This window comes from Elephantulus edwardii, unplaced genomic scaffold (assembly GCF_000299155.1).
Source record: "Elephantulus edwardii isolate Elephantulus edwardi_28Jun2011 unplaced genomic scaffold, EleEdw1.0 scaffold00277, whole genome shotgun sequence".
NCBI lineage: Eukaryota > Metazoa > Chordata > Mammalia > Macroscelidea > Macroscelididae > Elephantulus > Elephantulus edwardii.
The window spans coordinates 2,828,325-2,850,369 of record NW_006400027.1 but is presented as its reverse complement, the minus strand read 5'-3'; the positions used below and the strand labels follow the sequence as shown (position 1 = coordinate 2,850,369).

At 40.9% G+C, this 22,045-nt stretch overlaps 1 pseudogene; it reads right to left on the bottom strand.

The window, feature by feature from the left end:
- Positions 1-6,643: 6,643 nt before the first annotated feature.
- Positions 6,644-7,618, bottom strand: LOC102860611 (annotated as a pseudogene).
- Positions 7,619-22,045: the final 14,427 nt, after the last annotated feature.

The following is a 22,045-nucleotide window of genomic DNA, read 5'->3' as shown; positions in this document are numbered from 1 at the left end:
TATTAGCATGAGCAGTTATAAATCCTTTGCCTTCCTTACTTTAACTTAAATTTTTTTAAATTTAAATATATTATTAATTTCAGTAAAAATTTACAGCAACTTTGGATTTCCATTCATTCGTTGTTGCCTTGAATACGTTTTATACTGGTATTGAACAAAATCTCTCATTAATACCTGTGTTTTGGATTCATACAATATAACCAAAAGTAATAAAACAAGCCTAACTTCTGCTACAAAGATTCAAGAAAAAAAATCACCAGAAATGTTGGGGAGATGTTCTGAAAGGCCTATTTTAACATTAATAATAAATGAAGCCACACCTCCACCAATGCTTACAGATATTTGTGGCAATATATTGAATAGTGCTCAAGCAAACAGTACTTTGGAAAATTGGTGGTGTTGATGCATACGTGAGTGAAGTTGCTCTACAGACTGTTCCCAAGGACCTCCAAGGAGGAACAGAAACATGGACAAAAATGGGATTTTAATTTTATTATTAAAAAAAAAACACAAAACAACAGAGAGATCCAAGATGGTGGCGGAGGCAGAGACAACCTGGTGAGCTGCGGGAGCAGCGGACCACTTGGAAAAGGGCCATTATGATCCTCTACGGACTTCTGTTTATTAATAATTGAACAGTTAAACAGTTGATGACTGGTCTTCAGTGAGGATTGAGGCTCAACAACAGGAATTCAAGGATTTCCAAGGAAGAATGGGTGAGTGCCGCAGCTTCCAAACCCTTCCCACAGAGCCCGCACTGCACCTCACCGCAGCCGCAGCTCCATGAAGCTCCCACAGCCCGAATCCATGGAATCCCTTGCCCAGGATGGAGGGTGGGCACCGGTCCTCCCCAGGACTGGTGAGGTGGAGCTGCCACACTGCAGCAAAGTGTACTTGTTCTGAGGAGAATTCTTGGATCCAAGATGGCTGTGGCAGAGAAAGCGGGCGGACACTGGCCCCCTGCATGCGAGATGAAGAGCAACTGCCAGCCGCCCGTGTGGGAGATGATGTGCGGGAGATGGCTTGCGCTCGCTGGTCACCCACATGGAAGATGGCACTCACCTAGCAACTGCCTGCATGTAAAATGATGCACGCCCGCTGGTTTCCCACACATGGGATGGCGCGTGCCTGCCAGCCATCCATGTGGGAGATGACACTTGGGGGGTGGCTCGCACCCACTAGCCACCCACAAAAAAGATGGCATGCGACCGGCGGCTGCCTGCACGGGGGTATGGCATGTGCCCACCAGCAGCCGCGCGCAAGATGGCACGAGCCTGCTGGTCACCCACAATGGAGAATGGCACACACCTGTCAATCACCCGCGTGGGAGATGGTGCACACCTGCTAGCTGCCCGCGGACGAGATGGCGTGCACACGCCGAGAGATGAAGTGTGCCCACTGGCCGGCTGTGCAGAGGGATGGCGCGCACCCACCCCCACCAGCTGCCCACGCACGAGATGACGCCCACCTGCCGAGAGATGACACACACCCACTAGTCATCCATATGGGAGATGATACTTGGGAGATGGCTCGTGCCCACCAGCCACCCGTGCAGAAGATGGCATGTGCCTGGTGGCCTCCCACATAAACAAATGGTGCACACCTGCCATTCGCCTGGGTGGAGGATGGCACGTGCCTGCTTGTCCACTGGCTGCCTGTGCACGAGATGATGCGAGCACTCCGAGTGATGATGCATACCCGCAGAGAGATGATGCGAGCCCTCCGGTCACCCACGCGCAAGAAGACGTGTGCCAGCCAGCTGCCCACGCTAGGGGATAATGCGCACCTACCCCCACCGGCTGCCTGCACATGAGATGATGTGTGCCCACTGAGAGAGGACGCATGCTCGCAGGTCACATGTGCACAAGATGATACATGCCTGCCGACCACCTGCGTGGGAGATGACACGCGGGAGACAGCGAGCGCCTGCCAGTCACCTGTGCTGGGGGATGGTGCGCGCCCGCCAACCACCAGCACAGAAGATATGACAGGCGCCCCACCGCCCATGGGGGGACGTGTGCGCCACCACCTGCAGGTTTGGGGTTCCTTGGAAAACCAGAGAAGATGATCACCTATACAATGGATTGTTGAAAGTCACTGTGAGTTGTCTACTTGATGACACTTACAGTGGCAGCATGCCCAAGAGGACCAACATCCTAAATGCACCACATATTTTGATCTGTTGAATGCTTCTGCCAAAAGATGTTTAGACCTGGGGGGAGCCTGTTCACAATTTTTAGGTTCCCTTCCCCATTTATAAAGGGGGAGGGAAGTGACACCTACTTTAAATTATAGTACGACCACTTATGGGGGGGGTAAAAGTGGTGGTGCTGGAATTGGAGATGCTGTCCCTGGCCACACACTCTTCAGTCAGGTGAGGGGACCAAATTAGTGTGGGGGCAAGTAGAAGAGAGTGTACCAGCCAGCCCATGGGGGGTGTTGCCCTGCTTGGGACGGGTTGTCTTCAGCTCTTGGCTCGGGGCGAGCCGTCATGGCCCTCAGGGTGAGCTTCTCAGTCCCCAGATTGTGCCATCTGACCCCTGGGTAGGACAAAAAAATGCCTAGGGTATCCAGAAAATTTTGTCTAGTCTACTTTCTGCCACCCTCTCCTCCAGTAAACCTGAAAACAACACCTCCAAAACCCCTCTATTTGTAACTCACAAGTTTGTTCCCTCAAGGTTTGCTCCCTTTCCTACAGGTAACCTTACTACTGAGTTTTACTTCAGACCTGACCCTGAACCCAGTGCCAGTGATATAAAGGAAATACAAGTGCCAGCTAAAGAAGCAAAGGAGGATGGAGCCTCTGGGTTCAACCAGTCATCCCCACTGGACCCACCTGGGAAAACACTTTGCAGGCCAGAGGGGAACAAATGACAAGAAAATATCTTCTAACAGAACAAGAAGGCAAGCAGCCTTAACCTAAGATCACCAGTAAGGTGATAAAGTGTCCTCCCTTTCCCCCTTCACATCAACGCCCCTGTTCAACTTGAAGAAGCCAGAGAGTCGGCATTCAGTTCCTAAATCAGTAAGACAGCTGATTTAACTACCATTGGAAAATGCTTGTCATTTTCCTGTAGCATCTGGTCCCCACTGGATCACTTTCATTGCCTTCACCTGCTCCCCCCACCAACCAATTTCTGCAGCTCTGCAACTGCATCCCTGCCCATCCTCACCCTTCTGCCCCCAACCCTCACCTCCTTGTACCCCCAATTTTTTTCCCAATAAAAATTAAAAATAAAAGACAAAAAAACCCAAACCTTGGTTTGAAATTTTATTAATAATAATGCATCTTGGGATCCCCCAAGCTGATGCAGTCAAGCCCTACTTATAGCTAAGAAGCCCAGAGAGAGTACCAGTGATGAGAGGGCTTCCATTTTCATACTCGGTGATGTTGTTTTATGAAAACAGGCTATTCTATAGTGATCAGCTCTTAGGAAATGTTATGGTGGCATGAATAGGACATTATCACGGCAGAGTTGTGCTAATGATACTTGGCATGCAGTTTAATAAAAATGACTGGGTAACAGGTGCATGTTTGATAGGGTGGTGATTTCCACAAATCAGGCACAGTGTTCAGAGGTTGTGCTTGCCACCTTTTTCTACTCATTTTCATTTAAAGTTGGCATTAGAGCAATACATAACCCTTTAACATGTCTATATGATGTGGATGTATGCTGGATCCTTAAGTTTGTGCTTAGAGATGTTGTTGTTAAGTGCCATCAAGACGCAGGCGACTCATAGTGACCCTATAAAGGAAGGTCCTCAACTCTTGGGTGCCTTTCATTTTCTCTCCAGGTCCATAGGGTTTTCGGAGGCAAGCTATTATGGAAGTGGATGCCACTCCTCCTTCCAAGCTTGTTTTAATCGGGGAGCTCCACCCTACTCTCTGTCCGCACTCTCTGTACACATTGGGTAGCCAACCATTAATGCATTTGACACATCAGTGTCACAGTGGTCAGCCTCACAGCAATCACAAGTGACCACAATACAGCAACTTGTACACCATGGCTATACGACCTAGAGCTAGTTCATCTTAAAAATGTATTCCTACAGTAAATTTCTAGACTATCATTGTTTGGGCTCCATCAGAAGAAGTCCCTGAGGCAAGGATATGAATATGAATTGATTCTTTTGAAGACAATCTCGAACAGTATAGCCAGATATAGCAAATAAAAAGTGTTCAAATGGAATTTTAATATAAGTGAGATATAAGCTATCAGATCATGGGCTAGACAATGGGAGATAGGTGTTGAAGGGAGTGGGTGAGAGTGGAAGGGGATGCTGGTGGATGGTGGAGCAGGGAAATAAGTGGGTCAAAATACTTGTGTCAAGGTTGGGAACAACACTGAAGCTAATGGCTAATTCCACAATTGTGGAAATATTTTTCATCTGTTTTTTCTGTGAAGTTCTCATCTGTCAGATAATTCTCTAAATATGAGCATTCAGATTAACACAGACTAGGAAGAAGGATTGGCCATTCACTTCCAAAATAGCAGGCCTCTGAAAACCCTGTGTACAACAGAACACACATCGACTAACATATAGGGCAACTGAGGTAGAGCTGTCGAGTATGGAAATACAAAGGAAAAGGAATAGTTGTAAGCAGAACTAGTGATTGGAATGTAGAATATGAGAACCATGAATGTAGGAAAATTAGATATTGTTAAGGAAGAACTGGAACACATAAATATTGGCATACTAGGTATTGTCAAGATGAGATGGACTGGCATGGACATTTTAAGTCGGACGATCATATGATCTATTACTCCAGAGATGAAAAGATTGAGAAAAATGAGGTTGATGTCATAGTTAAAAAAATCATTTCTAGATATGTCTTGAAATACAACATTGTGAGTGACAGGATAACATCCATACACATACATGGAAGTCCAGTGAATACCAATATCATTCAGATATATGCACCAACAACCAGAGCCAAAGAAAAAGAAATAGAAGATTTCTACCAACTTTTATAGTTGGAGATCGCTCGAATATACAATCAAGATGCATTAATAATAATGGGTGACTGGAATGCAAAAGCAGGGGCCAGAGAAGAACGATCAGTAGTTGAAAAACATGTACTTGATGACAGAAATTAAAGTGGAGATAGAATGATTGAATTTTGCATAATCAATGACTTATTCAATGCAAATACGTTTTATAAGAATCATAAATGCAGGTTATACACATGGATTCCACCTAATGGTGTGCATAGGATACAGATTAGTTACATCTACAGAAAGAAGCTCCCTGTCAGCTGTGAAAACAAGGCTGGTTGCTGATTGTGGGACAACCAACTACTCATTTACAACTTTAAGCTGAAGCTAAAGAAAATTAAATCAAATTCATGGGAACTAAAATATAACCTTGGGTCTATCCCACCTGAATTTCAGACCATCTCAGGAACAGCTTTGATGTCTTAAACATCGGTGAGTGAAGATCAGATGAGTTGTGGGAGGATATCAAGAGTATCATCCAGGAAGAGTGCAAAAGAAATTACAAAGACAGAGGAGGAAGAAAAGACCAAAATGAATGTCAGAAGAGACCCTGAATATTGCACTAGAGTGCTGAGAAGGCAAAGCAGAGGGAAGAATTCAAGATATTAAAGAGCTCAGCAGAAGATTTCAAAAGGCTGTGAGCAAAGACAAAGTAAAATATTACAATGAAATGTGCAAGTAGCTGGAGTCAGAAAATCAAAAGGGCCAAACTCGCTCATCATTTCCTTTTTTTTTTTTTTTTTTAACTCCAACGGTGTCGCTCTGGAGACTAAGGTGTGCCTGATACAGGCCATGGTCTTTGCAATCACTTGTTATGCATCAGAGAGTTGGACAATGACTAGGGAGGACAGAAGGAGAGTTGATGCCTTTGAGCTGTGGTGCTGGAGAAGACTACTGAATGTACCATGGACTGCCAGGAAAACAAACAGATTCATCTTGGAGAGGATTAAACCAAGCTACTCCTTGGAGGCAAGAATTCTGGGGCTTCATCTGACATACTTTGGACATGTTGCCAGGAGGGACGGGTCCTTGGAGAGGGACATCATGCTTGGGATGGTGGAAGGACAGCGCAGGAGGGGAAGACCCTCTATGAGATGAATTGATTCGGTGACTGGGGTAATCGGGATGGGTGTGTCAGAGGCAGTGTGGTTGGTGCAGGATAGAGCAGGGTTCAGGGCTGTTGTGCATAGGGTCGCTATGAGTCGCAAACAACTCGACGGCACATAACAACAACAGTCCTTTAATTAGACTAAGTCCTTAAGAAGGAAGCACAAGTCCTTGTTAAGGAAGGAAATCAATAGAATATACAGACTGTGATATACATTCACACATATGTGCATACATAAATGATTCAGTGTATTAATATGAATATAGATATGGATAAACACTCACAGTGAAGGGTTCAGAATCTAAAGGGATATTTATTTGCTGAAGAAAATTATGACTTGGAACATTTTAAAAAGTTGTTCTGGGAATATCATTTGGGAAGCATGTGGTGAGAGGGCTATACCCGGCAAACCATGGGCATGTTAAAAGATGTGCACAAACTATCTTTGAGTTAACTATATTCTGACGTCAGGCCAAAGATTTTTTTCCCTGGCATGTGCTGAGATGTGAGTGGTGGGAAGGCCTTGGTTGGAATGAATTTATTTGGAACTTTTCTTCTTTTTCACTGGCATTTCGTCTAGCACAGAGTCCACTGCTGCCTCTACTTGCTATTTTGCCTTTTTCTTTTCTTTCTTTTTTGGGGGCTTTGGGCTAAAGTCCTGGTCATCTGCTGGCCACATACAACTCTCTCCATTCTCAGCAGAAAACTGAGAATTCTCACCACAGTAGGGGTCTCTGAGCTGCTGTCCCACGTGGTCTCTTTTCTTTTTGGCCTGACACTTGGGGTGCTCATCTTGTTTCCAAAGCTTTTCCTTTTTAGGCTGCTTGATCTTCGGTTGGGTATTATTCTCCACATTTTTATCTTTTGTTTCTTTTCTTTCCCCTTTTCCCTTCAATCTGGTTATCTTGATGGTCAGCATCTATCTCTGTGATTTGTGGCTTGTTCTTCAGCTCTGCCATCCTCTTGGCAAAATATTCATGGATGGTTAAGGTGCTGGTGGTTGTAGTTTCATTCTCTTCCACAGGAGTGGGGTTGGATTCATCCTCAAGAGTCTTCTTCTTCTGTCTTTTCCAAAAGATGCAATCAAGATCTGTTTTGCTCTGAGATTATAGGTCCTTTCCCTTTTGTAAACTTCATATACTGAACACAGTTTTCTGAAACTTTGGATTTTTCCTCAAGGCTAAAAGATTTCTTCTCTATTTTCTGAGGAATCTCATATTTCCTGGCCATGACAGGTGTTCAATTCAGCCAGAAGCTGGTTAAAATCATCTTGATGAGCAATCCAATTGTCTTCATTATTGATTGTAGCTCCAAGTCCCAGGTGGTTATTTTTTACTTGAACTTTAATATGATCTGCGGCTCCTTGCTCCTGATCTCCTAAACCCTTTCCTTTAGACCACCCAATCTTCTCCAGCATTTTCTGACCAAATTTGGAATCCTCATTACTCCACGCAGTGCTTCTTGGATCTATAACCCACTTCTGCTTCCGACGACGCTCGGCCAGCATCGACATCTCGGAGAGTCCAGACGACAGAAGTAAGCCCACTACTAGACGGGCCCCAAGTAGAAACCACTGGCAGTAGGAAGCCAGGCAGACAGCATGGTCAAAGGCGCTTATTAGTGACGTCAGAGGAGTGCGACCTCAGCATTTCCTAAGCTCAAGGAATTGAAGAACAAACTCAAACCTCAAGTTGCTGTACGTAAGAATACTTTGGGCAGAATATAAAATGATCCAGAAAGTATTAAAAGAAGATGGAAAGAGTATACAGAGTCACTGTACCGAAGGAATTGGCAGAATTTCATGAAACAACATATGAGCAAGAGCCTATGGTGATGAAGGAAGAAGTTCAAGCTGCTTTGAAGGATTTGGCAAAAAATACGACTCCAGGATTTGATGGTATACCAACCGACGTATTTCAACTAACAGATGATGCCCTGGATGTGCTCTCCATGTTGTGTCAAGAAATCTGGAGAACAAGCACTTGGAAAACTGACTGGAATAAATTTATATTTGTTCCCTTCCAAAGAAGGGTAACCCAAACAGAGTGTGGACATTATTGAACAATATCATTTATATCACATGGAAGCATATTCTGCTAAAGATTATCCCAAAAAGACTGGAACTGTACATGAAAAAGAACTGCCAGAAGTGCAGCCTGGGCTTAGAATGGATTATGGTACTAGGTATATTATAGCTGATATCAGATGCATCTTGGCTGAAAGCAGGGAGTACCAGAGGAATGTTTATCTGTGTTTCATTGATTATGCAAAGGTGTTTGACTCTGTGGATCACAAAATGTGGCTGACACAAATGAGAAGAATGAGAATCCCAGAACTCTTGATCATGCTAAGGCAAAACCTATATTGGACGAGAAGGCAGTTGCCAGAACGGAGCAAGGAATCACTGCATGGTTCAAAATTGGGAAGGGTGTACACAAGGGATGTGTCCTATCTCTATACCTTTTCAATCTATATACAGAATAGATTAGCCAGGCGGCTGGGCTGTGTGAGGAGAAGTGTGGCATCAGAATTGGTGGAAGATTCATAAAAAATCTGCGTTATGAAGATGACAGAACCCTGCTTGCTGAAACTGGGGAGGACCTGAAACACTTGCTGCAGAAGATTAAGGACTGCAGCCTTCAATATGGATTGAGGCTCAATACCAAGAAGACAAAGATTCTCACCACTGGGCCAATTGGCTGCATCAGGATGGATGGTGAGGAGATTGAGATTGTTCACAGCTTTAGCTTGCTTGGCTCCGTTGTCAACACTCTTGGCACAAGCAGCCAGGAAATTAAAAGACGTATTGCAATGAGAAAATCTGCTGTTAGAGACTTCTCCAAAGTACTGAAGAGCAATGGTGTCACTTTGGAGACTAAGGTGCACCTGATACATGCCATGGTCTTTGCAAACACTTGCTATGCATCAGAGAGCTGGACAATGACTAGGGGAATAGAAGGAAAATTGATCCCTTTGAGCTGTGGTGTTGGAGAAGAACATTGAACATATGATGGATTGCTAAGAAAATGAACAGGTTCATCCTGGAGAGGGTTAAATCAGGTGGCTCCTTGGAGGCAAGGTTTCTGAAGCTTTGTCTGATATACACTGGACATGCTGCAAGGAGGGACCGTCCTTGGAGCAGGAAGGGTGGAGGGAAAATGAAAGATAGGAAGACCCTCAATGAGATGGATTGATTCAGTGACTAGGGTAATGGGGGTAGGTGTATCAGAGACAATAATATTGGCACAGGATAGAACAGGGTTTAGGCCTATTGTACCTAGGGTCACTATGAGTTTCAGGTGACTCAACGGCACATAACAACAACAACAACAACAGCAAATACCATTAAATATTTAGGACACACATACTAATTATAGAAGACATTATTATGATGCAGTGGCAAAAACACTTAGCTGCTTATCAAAACGTCTTTGGTTTGAACCCACTAGCTGCTCTATAACAGAAAAAACATTTTGATCTGCTTTCCTAAAGATTTCAGACTAGAAGCTTCTCTGGGCAATCCAACTCTGTTCTATAGAGCTACTAAATTAGAATTGACTGAAAACATACAACAACACTAACAGGTCAATAAATTAGTTTTACTCACCTGAAACAAAAAAAAAATATTTATTTGAAGTACCTGTATTTGTGTGGCAACCTCAATCCCAGGAAGGTAAGGGTGAAAACTCAGTCCACCTAGAAACTATGAAAAATTGTGCAGAATACACTTTTGAGCTGTTCCACTTAGAGACAAAGAAAGACGAGGCACAGACCCACCAACTCTTCCCCTCATCTGATAACGATTAAGCTCCTTACACTTCGTGGTGCCCAGCATGATAGGGAATCCCCTCTCAACTGTCGTGGAAGCCTTAGCAGAATGTTGCAGGACTAGCATTATGGAAGCCCTTGGCAAGTACTGTGTCTCTAAGTGCCAGGGATAATGAAAAAACTTCTGAGAGTATTTTGATTATTTTGGAGAAATTGTAATTATGTCTAGAATGCTCAATTATTCCTATTTGTTTCTTCTCGAGGACAGAGAATCCCAAGCCCTTCTTTAGGAATCTCATTGCTGTTGATTCTGACTAATGGAGACCCTCAACTGAGTTTCTGAGACTGTATATCTTTACAAGAGAAAACTACTCATCTTTATTCTGTGGAACAACTAACAGATTTGAACTGCCTTCTTTTAGGTTGGCAGCCAAACATTATATGAACTGGCTGCTCACATTTTTTTCATTTTGGGTTAATAGGAAAAATTGGTGCTTCCCAGATTATATTTCTTTTAGCATATTTTAAAAATACTGTTTCTATCTGTAAGATGCATAACATCAGTGAGCCTCAGACAAGGTCCCTCATCTGCTGCAGTACTTCTTATTTCAACATCCTCCTGGGAAATTTCAGCTGCTACATGGATAAACTCTGATACCTGTTGGTTGTGGTTGTTCTTTTCCATAGAGTCACTTGTGACTCATAGCAACCCTATGTACAACAGCCCTAAACCCTGCTCTATCCTGTGCCAATCATACTGCCTCTGACACATCCATCCTGATTACCCCAGTCACTGAATCAATCCACCTCATAGAGGGCCTCCCCCTCCCGCATCATCCCTCCACCCTCCTAAGCATGATGTCCCTCTCCAAGGACCTGACCCTCCTTACAACATGTCCAAAGTATGGCAAACAAAGCCCCAGAATCCTTGACTCCAAGGAGTAGCCTGGTTTAACCCTCTCCAGGATGGATCTGTTTGTTTTCTTGGCAGTCCAGGGTACATTCAAAACTCTTCTCCAGCACCACAGCTCAAAGGCATCAATTCTCCTTCTATCCTCCCTAGTCATTGTCCAAATCTCTGATGCATAACAAGTGATTGCAAAGACCATGGCCTGTATCAGATGCACCTTAGGCTCCAGAGAGAAACCATTGCTCTTCACTACTTTGGAGAGACCCCTAACAGCAGGCTTTCCCATCACAATACGTCTTTTTATTTCCTGGCTGCTTGTGCCAAGAGTATTGACGGTGGAGCCAAGCAGACTAACGTTGTTAATAATCTCAATCTCTTCACCATCCATCCTGATGCTGCCAATTGGTCCAGTGGTGAGAATCTTTGTATTCTTGACATTGAGCCTCAATCCATACCAAAGGCTGCAGTCCTTGACCCTCTGCAGCAAGCGTTTCAGGTCCTCCTTAGTTTCAGCAAGCAGTGTTGTGTCATCAGCATAACACAGATTGTTGATAGATCTTCCACTAATTCTGATGTCGCACTTTTCCTCATAGAGCCCAGTCTCCTGGGTAATCGGTTTTGCATACAGGTTGAAAAGGCATGGAGACAGGACACATCCCTGGCGTACACCCATCCCAATTTTGAACCATGCAGTGTTTCTTTATTCCTCTGTTCTGACGATACCTATTGACTAATCTTGAATATTGTTGTTGTTGTTGATTGCTGCTGAGTCAAACACGACTCATAGTGACCCCATGAACAAAAGGCCTGAAGACCTTCCACAACAATCACCATTTATCAAAGGTCACAGAGTTTCCAGAGACATGCTGTTTAGGAAGGGGATGCCACTACTGAACATAGAGGAACATAAATACACCTCACTACAGTAATATTTGCCTTTGGTCTCGGTGGATCTTCCCAGGTGATCAGAATTTTATATGGGTTGCTTTTTTCTGTGATCCTATAAAACTTTGCCATTATAATAACTTGTCAGTTCATAAATTAAAATGTATAAAATTCCAAAAAGAAAAATAATTTCAAAGCATTTGCCAAAAATTCTCAAACATACCCTTTTTTTTGAACTGTGATTATAGAACTATATGCTCTTATTGCTCCTTCTCTGCCCACTCCCTTAAATCCACCTTCATAAAGTTTTAAGTGTAATAATTAGGAACAAGATACCATGGTAAGGTAAGTAGTCTGACAATATGTAGTTTGTGAAGATTACCTAATAAACAAGATCAATGAAGTAAGACTATTGCAGGGAAGAAAGCAGTCAAAGTCATGATGAGCATAATAAAGCATGGGGAATAAAGACTTATCACATTTCTCTATTTTTTTATGCCCAATTACTCCAAAAAAGTTTAGAAATTTGCTAAAATATACTTACAAAAGAGTTATTAAGAAAAAGGGCAAAGAAGAATGAGACCATTTAATCTGAATAGATACAGAATTTAACACAGAAAAGGAAACAAGTTTCCATTAATTTAATTATCAAATGCAACAAACAACAAAAAAACCCACAGTAGCAAATTTTTCAAAAACTCTATGTTCATGGAAGAAGATCCAATGTAACAGTCATGAAGCAATCAGCTGCTAATTCAAGTCAGTAGTTCAAGTCCTCCAGCCACTCCACAGGAGAGAGGTGACGTAATCCACCTCAGTGAAGATTTACAGCCTTGGAAACTCCACAAGGGGGTTACAGTCTGTCTAACCGGGATGCTATGAGTCAGAATCAACTTGGGAAGATTATTTTTTTGGCATGGTATATAAAAATGTCGGGTACTGCAGTCATAGAAGAAACTCTACTAGCACAGAGCAACTGCCTTCTCATGACAATGAGCACCAAAATAATATTTTAATTGATTATACTTACAATATCCATTTTTCCTTTTTGAGGGAAATTTAACAAAAATTTGGGGTCATATTTACAACATTAAACTGAGAAAGATAAAGAGGACTTCATATTTAATTCTTCTTTGCTGGAACATTTCTCCTTGCTGTGTGGTGGTAAAAAAATAACACAGACAAAGCTCTTAACAGAAGCATCAATGGTGCAATCTATCACTTCAACATACTGCTTTAGTCCATAAAATTCCTAGAGACATATATCTTTTTCAGCCATCTCACAGTTTTAGTAGCACATTAGAAGTTGGGAGAAGTCCGTGTTTGGCTTCTTATATTAAATTGCCATCCCCAAATTGGGCATATTTCAGCAGGGCTGGCACTGAACACACACATTGTTGCTATCACCAAGCCAATGAACTCAGACCTTTCTTTGCATTTATAAGGGTGCCCACACCACTGTTCACCCATGGTTAATGCCATTGGATCCAGCTTAGCAGAAAAATGGGAACTGTAAGGGTTTTTATTTTGTTATCTTTTGTTTTTGCAGAGTTTGGTCATTTTATTGTAAATGCAGATATTTTATAAGTAATGAATATAAACAAGGTAGACATTTATTCTAAAGTGGGTTTTTCCACAAAATATCTTTATTTGAGTTTATCTTACTTTTCCTTTTATTTTGACTATGTGGTCTAGGCTGGGATATGATTAGGAGTCCCAGAACACCATGTGACAGGCCAGGATAAGAATGTTATGAGGTCAACCATAAAATAATTTGAAGAGAGAATCTTTTCAGTTATGTCTCCCCAGATTTTTTCAAAGGCTTGCTTATTCCATCTTAATACAAGTGACTGATGGAGCTATAAACTTAAGCATATACCCAGTGCTTGGTGAAGCAAGCCAGCTCCTAGACCTGACCTCCCTGCTCCCTACATAATGTCCTTATCCCAGTCTCAGTCACAAATTTAGATGTGTGTGTAATTCATAAACCTTCAGAGCAGCTCATCTAATTATGATCTTCTTTAACTGAAGCCAGTCATACTCTTGTTCACATGAAGTGAATCATCCCCTTCAACATGAAGATAAGTACCAATAATTAGACGTAAATAATTATTGACGAGACTATTGAGACACAATGTCTCCTCTCCCCATTTCACATTTTATAGATATTTCTTTGTCAACATGCCATTCCTCTCTCCTCTCTCATTCTCCTCATTTGGCTTTAAAAAATTCCAAGTGTGGAGCTGTTAACCCCACATAAACACGACAAAATGCAGCCTTCATATTCATCATGTAAACAAGATCTATCTCCAGATAACTCAATGCTCTTTCAAAAACTAAATCATTATCTGCTGATCTTGGTGAGTTTTTTTGCCTCTCTGCTCTCTGCTTCCAGGAACACACAATGCTATTTTTTGCCTGAAATTCTAAAGGAAAAGCATTCTTTTCTAACATAGAGAGAGTTGTGGTGGCCTAATGGTAAGAATCTGTATTGCAATCCCAAAGATAGAAGGTTTAATCTGCTCTGGGGCAGAAGGATGGGCATTCTCCCCCCTTCCATGTAATTACTGCTTCTGAAAACCACCTGGAGGGTCAGCTAGGGGTATGTTCCAACTCAGTGGTACACAACAACAATAACTAATGTCCTAGTTCAGCCAAAGGTTTGTCTCAGTACCAGATAAGCACATTCAGCACTCATTCTGTAATATCTTCTGATTTTATGTTGTTTAGTACCATGGGGTCAGAACCAACCTAAAGCTGACCTTCTGGTAGATTTTCAGAGGCAGCTAATCATGCAGGAGGAGACAGACCATCCTTATCACACAGAGCAGCTACTGGATTCGAGCCACAAGCCTTGGGGGTTGCAGTACAGCTTCTTGTTATTAGGCCAGCAGAGCTCCCAAAATACATTCAGCACCACTGTTAGTATTATCATCTGATTTTGTGTAATAAAATATAATTTAAGATAGTAGCAGTACTAAAAAGGAAAAGACAATCAAATGGCAAATTTCTTGTATAAGAAATCCTACAGTGTTGTTTCTTCATCTGATGATCACTTCTATATTTCTTTAAATATTCACTTTTAGTTTGATTTTATTTCTAGTGCTCCTTTCAATTTTTTTCAGATGTCCTAAGACAATACTTAGTGTTACCTAAATTCTTGCCTACTTTCTAACCAGACTCTCTATACTGGCTTTTAGGTCTGTGGTACAATCTTAGAGGTAATTCTGAATCCTGTCTTTGACTTTCAGACTGGACAAACTGAACTTTTACTTTCAGTGTCTGAATCCTCTTCTCACAAAGTCTGATGGTTTCAAATTTTTGGTTGTTCTGTAAAATTCCATGATCCACCTTAGTTCCAGGTCATTTGTTCAGACTCCAGGTTTGTCCTGTGCTTAGCTTCTGGGTCTATCAAGAACTCTCCAGTTCTGTATTATTTATTTTCCATGTCTTCCTGATCCTTTTTGCTTCAGATTTGTGTTTTATTCTCTGACAACTACCAGTATCGGTTGGCTTCAAATACCTTTGCATGAAACTTAGGAGTAATATTTTATATTGTTCCTCCCTCACCTGAAATATTATAATATTTTTAGTTTTTCATACTATCTCCAGGTATATATCTCCAGAGACTACTGTTTCCATTGGACATGTTAGTTACCATTAGTATTGACCTAGTCCATACCTATTTAATTCTCTACTATTTTCCATTTGTCTGGAATATAAATACAGAGTAATATTTCTGGCAAACATCATTTAATTAAAAACCCTAGAGTTCAAGCCCTTGTCTGCTATCTGGTTACTTAGAACTACTGAACTAAAATATATAATGAATAACTTTAAAGTAGAGCATTTTTTTCCCTCTAGTATCAGTATCATGCTACTAACCAGAAAGTTAACAATTAAAATCCACCAGCCTCTCTGAGGAAAAAAGACATACAGTTCCTTCCTGTAAATCTTTACAGCCTCAGAATGCCAATGAATGGTTGGCATAAGTAGGAACTAAAAAGACAGCAGATTTTTTGGGGCGTTGAAGGGTTTAAAAGGCTGGAGAGGCAAATTCAGGGCACAATTAGAGGGCTAGAGGCTTTTTGTGTGGTTATAGGAGCTTCTTAGAATTCCCTGGATTTCCCTGGTGTTTTTCTGTTTCCCCCCTCCCATTTGTGTCTCTGTATCTATTATGCTTTTTATAATTTAGAAATTATCAAGGTTAAGATCCATTAGACTTGTCATACTCAGTTAACATAAACAATGAAAAGCCCTATTTCCGAAAAGCATCAAATTCAGTTACAGAGGTCAGAACTTCAAAACTGTATTGTTGTTTTTGTTTGTGTCGACTACGACTCATAGTGACCCTATGAACAATGACTCTGAACCTATCCTGAGCTAATCTCATCCTTTTCTGACATACATGATCCCACTGACAAAGTCACTATGTCAATCCTTCTCATCCTTTTCTGTGTTCATCCTCCACTCTTCCAAGTATTTTGTCCCTCGCCAAGGACTGGTCCCTCTTGACCACATGGCCAAAGTATTCAAGACAGAGCTTCAGAATCCTTGCCTCCAAGAAGCAACTTGATTTCACTCTTACAAGGACAGATCAGTTTGTTCTCCTAGCAGTGTACGATATGTTCAATACTCTTCTTCAGCACCATAACTCAAAATTATGGCTTCTGCTCTGACATCCTTATTCATTGTCCAGCTCTCAGATGCATAGAAAGAAATTGAAATGATCCTGGCCTGTATCGTGTCATGTGTACCTTAGTCTCTAAATTGACATCAATTGTTCACTCTGGACCCAGCAGACACATTTCAACTATAACATCTATGTTCCTTTGGGTGACAAAATAAATTCTAAGCATGGAATTTTATAAATAGATTCAGATTTATTATTTAAATCACTATGCAATTGTACTGTCATTAAACTGGTCAACATACTATTTCCCAAAAATAGCTCGCACATCTGTGATACTAAGCTTGTTCATACGGTTATTCTTCTTTTTTTACAATATCTTCTTACCCCTCATAGAGTGAACTCCTGTAAACTAGATTAATCTATCTCCAGGGTCTTAATTTAAAATTTAGTCACTAGGTTAGTTAATTCCTAAAGTCCTTTCCAGTTTATAATTTCATTATTTAGAGTCTCATTCTATAATTATGCATATTATCAAAGTCTTCAAAATTATCTGAGACTTCCTAGATCTGCTTCCACCTGAGAGTGAGTCCTGTTTCTCTGAATGCACCTAACCTTTTTTCTATCTGCTTATTTGACTCATCATCATATACTGTCTTAGATCATTATTTAACTTGTCATGTGTCAGTCTTTACTCTCTTTTTCCTGAAATGTGGTATCCAGGTCTCCCCACCATCACCTTAGAGTAGAAGAAAAGTGTTCAGCTGATAGATGGTAAGCCAGTCATAGAATTAGTGAAAGTTGATAAAAAAAAATAAATTCGTAACCTAAGTATCACCAGGGGCCTTGTTATATGCACTCTTACTGTTCTAATTGTGTTTAATTAAGTCCCTTGGGGAATATTTGCCCTTTAGGCCATACCACTTCAGGTCGGTTTGACTGAATTCAATCAAAACTTTTCCTAAGGGTGAGGGAGCAATCATATAGTGTTTGGACATGTATCTATGATTCAGTTTTGTCGTCCTTTTAATATTTTCGTCTGAAACATTTAAATGTGTAGAAAGAGAACATCATAAATTAGGTCAAAGAATAGCCTGTTAAGATTTGCTTATGCAGTCATCCCAGATTTTCTCACAGCTTCTGTTCCCTTGTAGGATTTCTTTTCAGAGTTCCTTGGCTCATTTCAAATGACATAATAAGCCTTGACAAACTACATGTAAGAGGTAACTAAACTTAAGGTAATGTAGTGTTTTGCTTAGTTTTTCTTTTATTTCTTGATGTTACACATTTTCTCTCCCCTCCCACACACTACCCCTCAATGCGCCCTTTGTTCCAGATTGTTTTCATACATAAAATGAATAATTATGTAATCCTTCTGGATAGTTCTTCCCCTGATCTGTTCTAATGCAGTGCTCATTATCTATTCACTTATTTTTTTTAAATTTTACACTAGTTTATTTACAGAATTCAAATACATTGTTTTTGAGAACAGATTATTTCAATATCCCTCAACCCCTACCTATCAAATTGTACAATCCCATGGTTAATCCCTTACCTCCCCCCGCACATCCTTATCCCTCTGATCACCCTCTCCCACCCCTCTTGAATCCTTATACTCATTCTACAATAATGGTTTTATACAATATTTATACTGTGGGACTGAATTAGTTCACTCAGCATAATTCTCTCCAGTCCCTCCCAAGTTAGGTAATAATTTAAAAAATTATTGCTCCTGTGTGCTACATAGTATTCCATTATGTGAATATGTAATTTCTCAATCTATTTGTTTGTGGTTGAACATTTTGGCTATTTCCATGTTCTTGTGATGCTGAATAATGCTGCTATGAACATTAGTGTACAAATCTCCATTTGTGCCTCAGTTTTCATTTTCTCAGGGTAAATTCTAAGTAGTGGAATAGCTGGGTCATATGGAAGGAATATCTATGTTCAGCTATTTGAGGAAGTGTCAAACTGTCTTCCAGAAAGGTTGTACCATTTTACAATCCCACCAACAATGTATAAGAGTTCCTTTCTCACCACATCCTCTCCAACATTTTTTACTTGCTGCCCCGTTAAACTTTGCCAGTACCATCTATTCACTTTTTACCCATTCCCTCCTCAATGCCCCCCATGGCTGTCTTATTTTATAACAGCAGTTGCTATGCAGTATTTGTCCTTTGATGATTGAGATAATTCACTTAGGATACTCCATATTGTTTAATGTTTTACTATTTCATCATTTTTCAATGCTGTAGTATTCCAGTTGTAGATGTACCATAGTTTTTCTATTGATTCATTTGTTGATTGACAGTTGAGTTGTTTCCATCTCTTTGCTATTGTGAATAATACAGCAATAAACAAGAGTGTGCACATATCTGTTTGAGTTGTGGCTCTGGTTTTTTTAGTATATATTCTCAGTACTGGAATGGCTGAGTCAAATGATATTTCTATTACCATTTTTTTTAGAAAGTGCTGGACCAACTCTCATCACGGTTGTACCATTTTGCATTTCCACCAGCAGTAAAGAAATGTTCCAGTCTCTCCACAACATTGCCAACATTTGTTGTTTGCTTCTCTGTTGAAATTTGCTGTTGTTTCTGAAGTGAGAGATCTCACAGCTGTCTTGATTTGCATCTTTCTGATAGCTTGGAATTTTGATCATTTTTTCACGTGTTTCTTTACCATCTGAATGCCTTCCTTGGTGAAGGATCTATTTATAATCTGTGCCCATTTTGTGATTGGGTTGGTTACTTTTTTTGGTTAAAGTGCAGGAGTATTTTATAAATTTTGTATTTAAGTCTCTTATTAGATATATCACTGCAAAATTTTTTTGTGTATTTACTTCTTACTCTGTTGGAGAAGTATTTTGATGAGCACAGAGATTTATTTGTAAAAGGTCCCATTTGTCTATTTTATTCTCTCCTGGTTGTAGATTTTTCATTATGCTTGGAAGACTTTCCATGCTGTGTATTAGTGCTTCTGGAGTTGTGCCCAGCTTTTCTCGAATGAATGTTAGTCTTTGGTTTTACTTCTATGTCCCTGATCCACCTTGTGTTGGTTTCTGTATACAGTGTGAAGTGTGGATTTTGCTTAAGTTTTCTACAGCTGGTTTTCCAATTTTGCCAACATCATTTGTTAAAGACTGCCTTTTTCTCACTTAACTGATTATGTGTGCTGGTCAAAAATCAGTTGACCATAGATGGATGAGTTGATTTCTGGGTTTTCAATAAATTCTATTTCATTGATCTATGACTGTTACCATACCAGTAACATGCTGTCTTGACCACCACAACTGTGTAGTGGGATTTGGGATCAGGGAATATGGTAACACCTACCTTGTTTCTCCTTTTCAGTAGTATTCTGCTTATTTGGGGTCTCTTTCCATTCCAGATAAAGTTGGAAATTGTCATTTCCATCTCATTGAAGAATGGCATTGTTATCTCTATTTGAATGGCATTCAACTTGTAGATTGTCTTTGGTAGAATTGCCATTTTTATGATATTGAGTCTTCCAATCTATATTGTTGTTATTAGATGCCATCACATTGAGTATGAACCATAGTGATCCTGTGAACAAAAGATCTGAACCCTGTTCTATCCTGTGTCAGCATCACACTTCCTGACATAAAAGCAGTCACTGTGTCAATCCACATGGTTGAAGGGTCTTCGTCTTCTTTGCCAACCCTCCACCCTTCCTAGAATCATGTCGTTCTCCAAGGAATAACACCTCCTAGCAACATGCCCAAAGTAAGTAAGGTGAAGCCTCATCATTCTTGCCTCCAAAGAACAAGCTGGCTGCACCCTTACCAAGATATATCTCTTTGTTCTCTTGGCTGCCCGTGGACTGTTCCCTGCTCTTCTCCAACACCACAGCTCAAAGGCATCGATTCTTTTCTTGTCATCATTATTCATTGTCTAGCTTTCAGATGCATAGCATGTAATCAGAAAGACTATGACCATGCTATATTCTTCCATTTCTCCAGATCTCTTTTTGTTTCTTGTAGTAATGTTTAATTGTGCTAATACGAAACCTATACTTGGACCAAGAGGCAGTAGTCAGAACAGAGCAGGGTAACACTGCATGGTTCAAAATAAGGAAGGGTGTACGACAGGGATGCATCCTGTCTCCATACCTTTTCAACATGTATGCAGAGCAGATTATTCGAGAGTCTGGGCTCTATGAGGAGAATTGTGGCATCAGGATTGGTGGAAGATCTATTAACAGTCTCCGTTATGCAGATGACACAACCTTGCTTGCTGAAACTGAGGAGGACCTCATGCACTTGCTGCGAAGGGTCAAGGACTGCAGCCTTCAGTATGGACTAAGGCTCAATGTCAAGAAGACAAAGATTCTCGCCACTGGACCAATTGGCAGCATCAGGATGGATGACAAAGAGATTGAGAGTGTTCACAGCTTCAGTTTACTTGGCTCCACAGTCAACACTCTTAGTAACAGCAGTCAGGACATCAAAAAGCGTATCGCAATGGGAAAGACTGCCGTTAGGGACCTCTCAAAGGTACTCAGGAGCAACAGTGTCTCTCTGGAGACTAAGGTGCGCCTGATACAGGCCATGGTATTTGCAATCGCTTGTTATGCATCAGAGAGTTGGACAATGACTAGGGAGGACAGAAGGAGAGTGGATGTTTTTGAGCTGTGGTGCTGGAGAAGGGTACTGAATGTACCATGGACTGCCAGGAAAACAAACAGATTCATCTTGGACAGGATTAAACCAAGCTGCTCCTTGGAGGCAAGGATTCTGGGGCTTCGTCTGACATACTTTGGACATGTTGCCAGGAGGGACGGGTCCTTGGAGAGGGACATCATGCTTGGGAGGGTGGAGGGACAGCGCAGGAGGGGAAGACCCTCTATGAGATGGATTGATTCGGTGACTGGGGTAATCGGGATGGGTGTGTCAGAGGCGGTGCGGTTGGCGCAGGATAGAGCAGGGTTTAGAGCTGTTGTGCATAGCGTCGCTATGAGTCAGAAACGACTCGATGGCACATAACAACAACAACAACAACAGTAGTGTTTTGTAATTCTCTGTGAACAGATCTTTTTTATTTCCAGTTAGATTTATTCCCAAATACTTCACCTTAGAGTTAACTATTGTAATTAATATTGTTTTTCTTAGCTCCATTTCATTTTCTTTGTAATAGTAAAGAAATGCAACTGATTTTTCTATGTTGATCTTGTACCCTGCTACTTTACTGAATACATTGACTATGTTTTATAGTTTTATCACTAATCTTTAGGGTTTTCTAAATATGCTATCATATCATCTGCATGTAGAGATAGCTTTAGCTCCTCTTTCCCACTTTGCACAACTCTTATCTCTTTGTTTTGCCTTATTGCTCTTACTAAGACTTCCAAAACTATACTAAATAAGAGAGGTGATAAAGGGCATAGTTACCTAGTTCCTATTCTTGAAGAGAATACTTTTACTCTCTCTTGAATGATAATGATGTTTGCTTTTGATTTTGCTTTGATATATGTTTTTCACTATGTTGAGGAAATTCCCCCTCTATTCCTCTTTGTTTAATGTTTTAATCAGGAAGAGGTGATGCCTTTTGGCAAAGCCCTTTTCTGCATCAATTGACAAGATCATGTGGTTCTTATTATTAGCTTTATTAACGTGATGAACTTTATTATTTGTTTTTCTCATGTTGAATTATCCTTGCATATCTGTTATGAATCCTTCTTGATCATAATTAATTTATTTATGGACTATTGGATTCTACTGGCCAGAA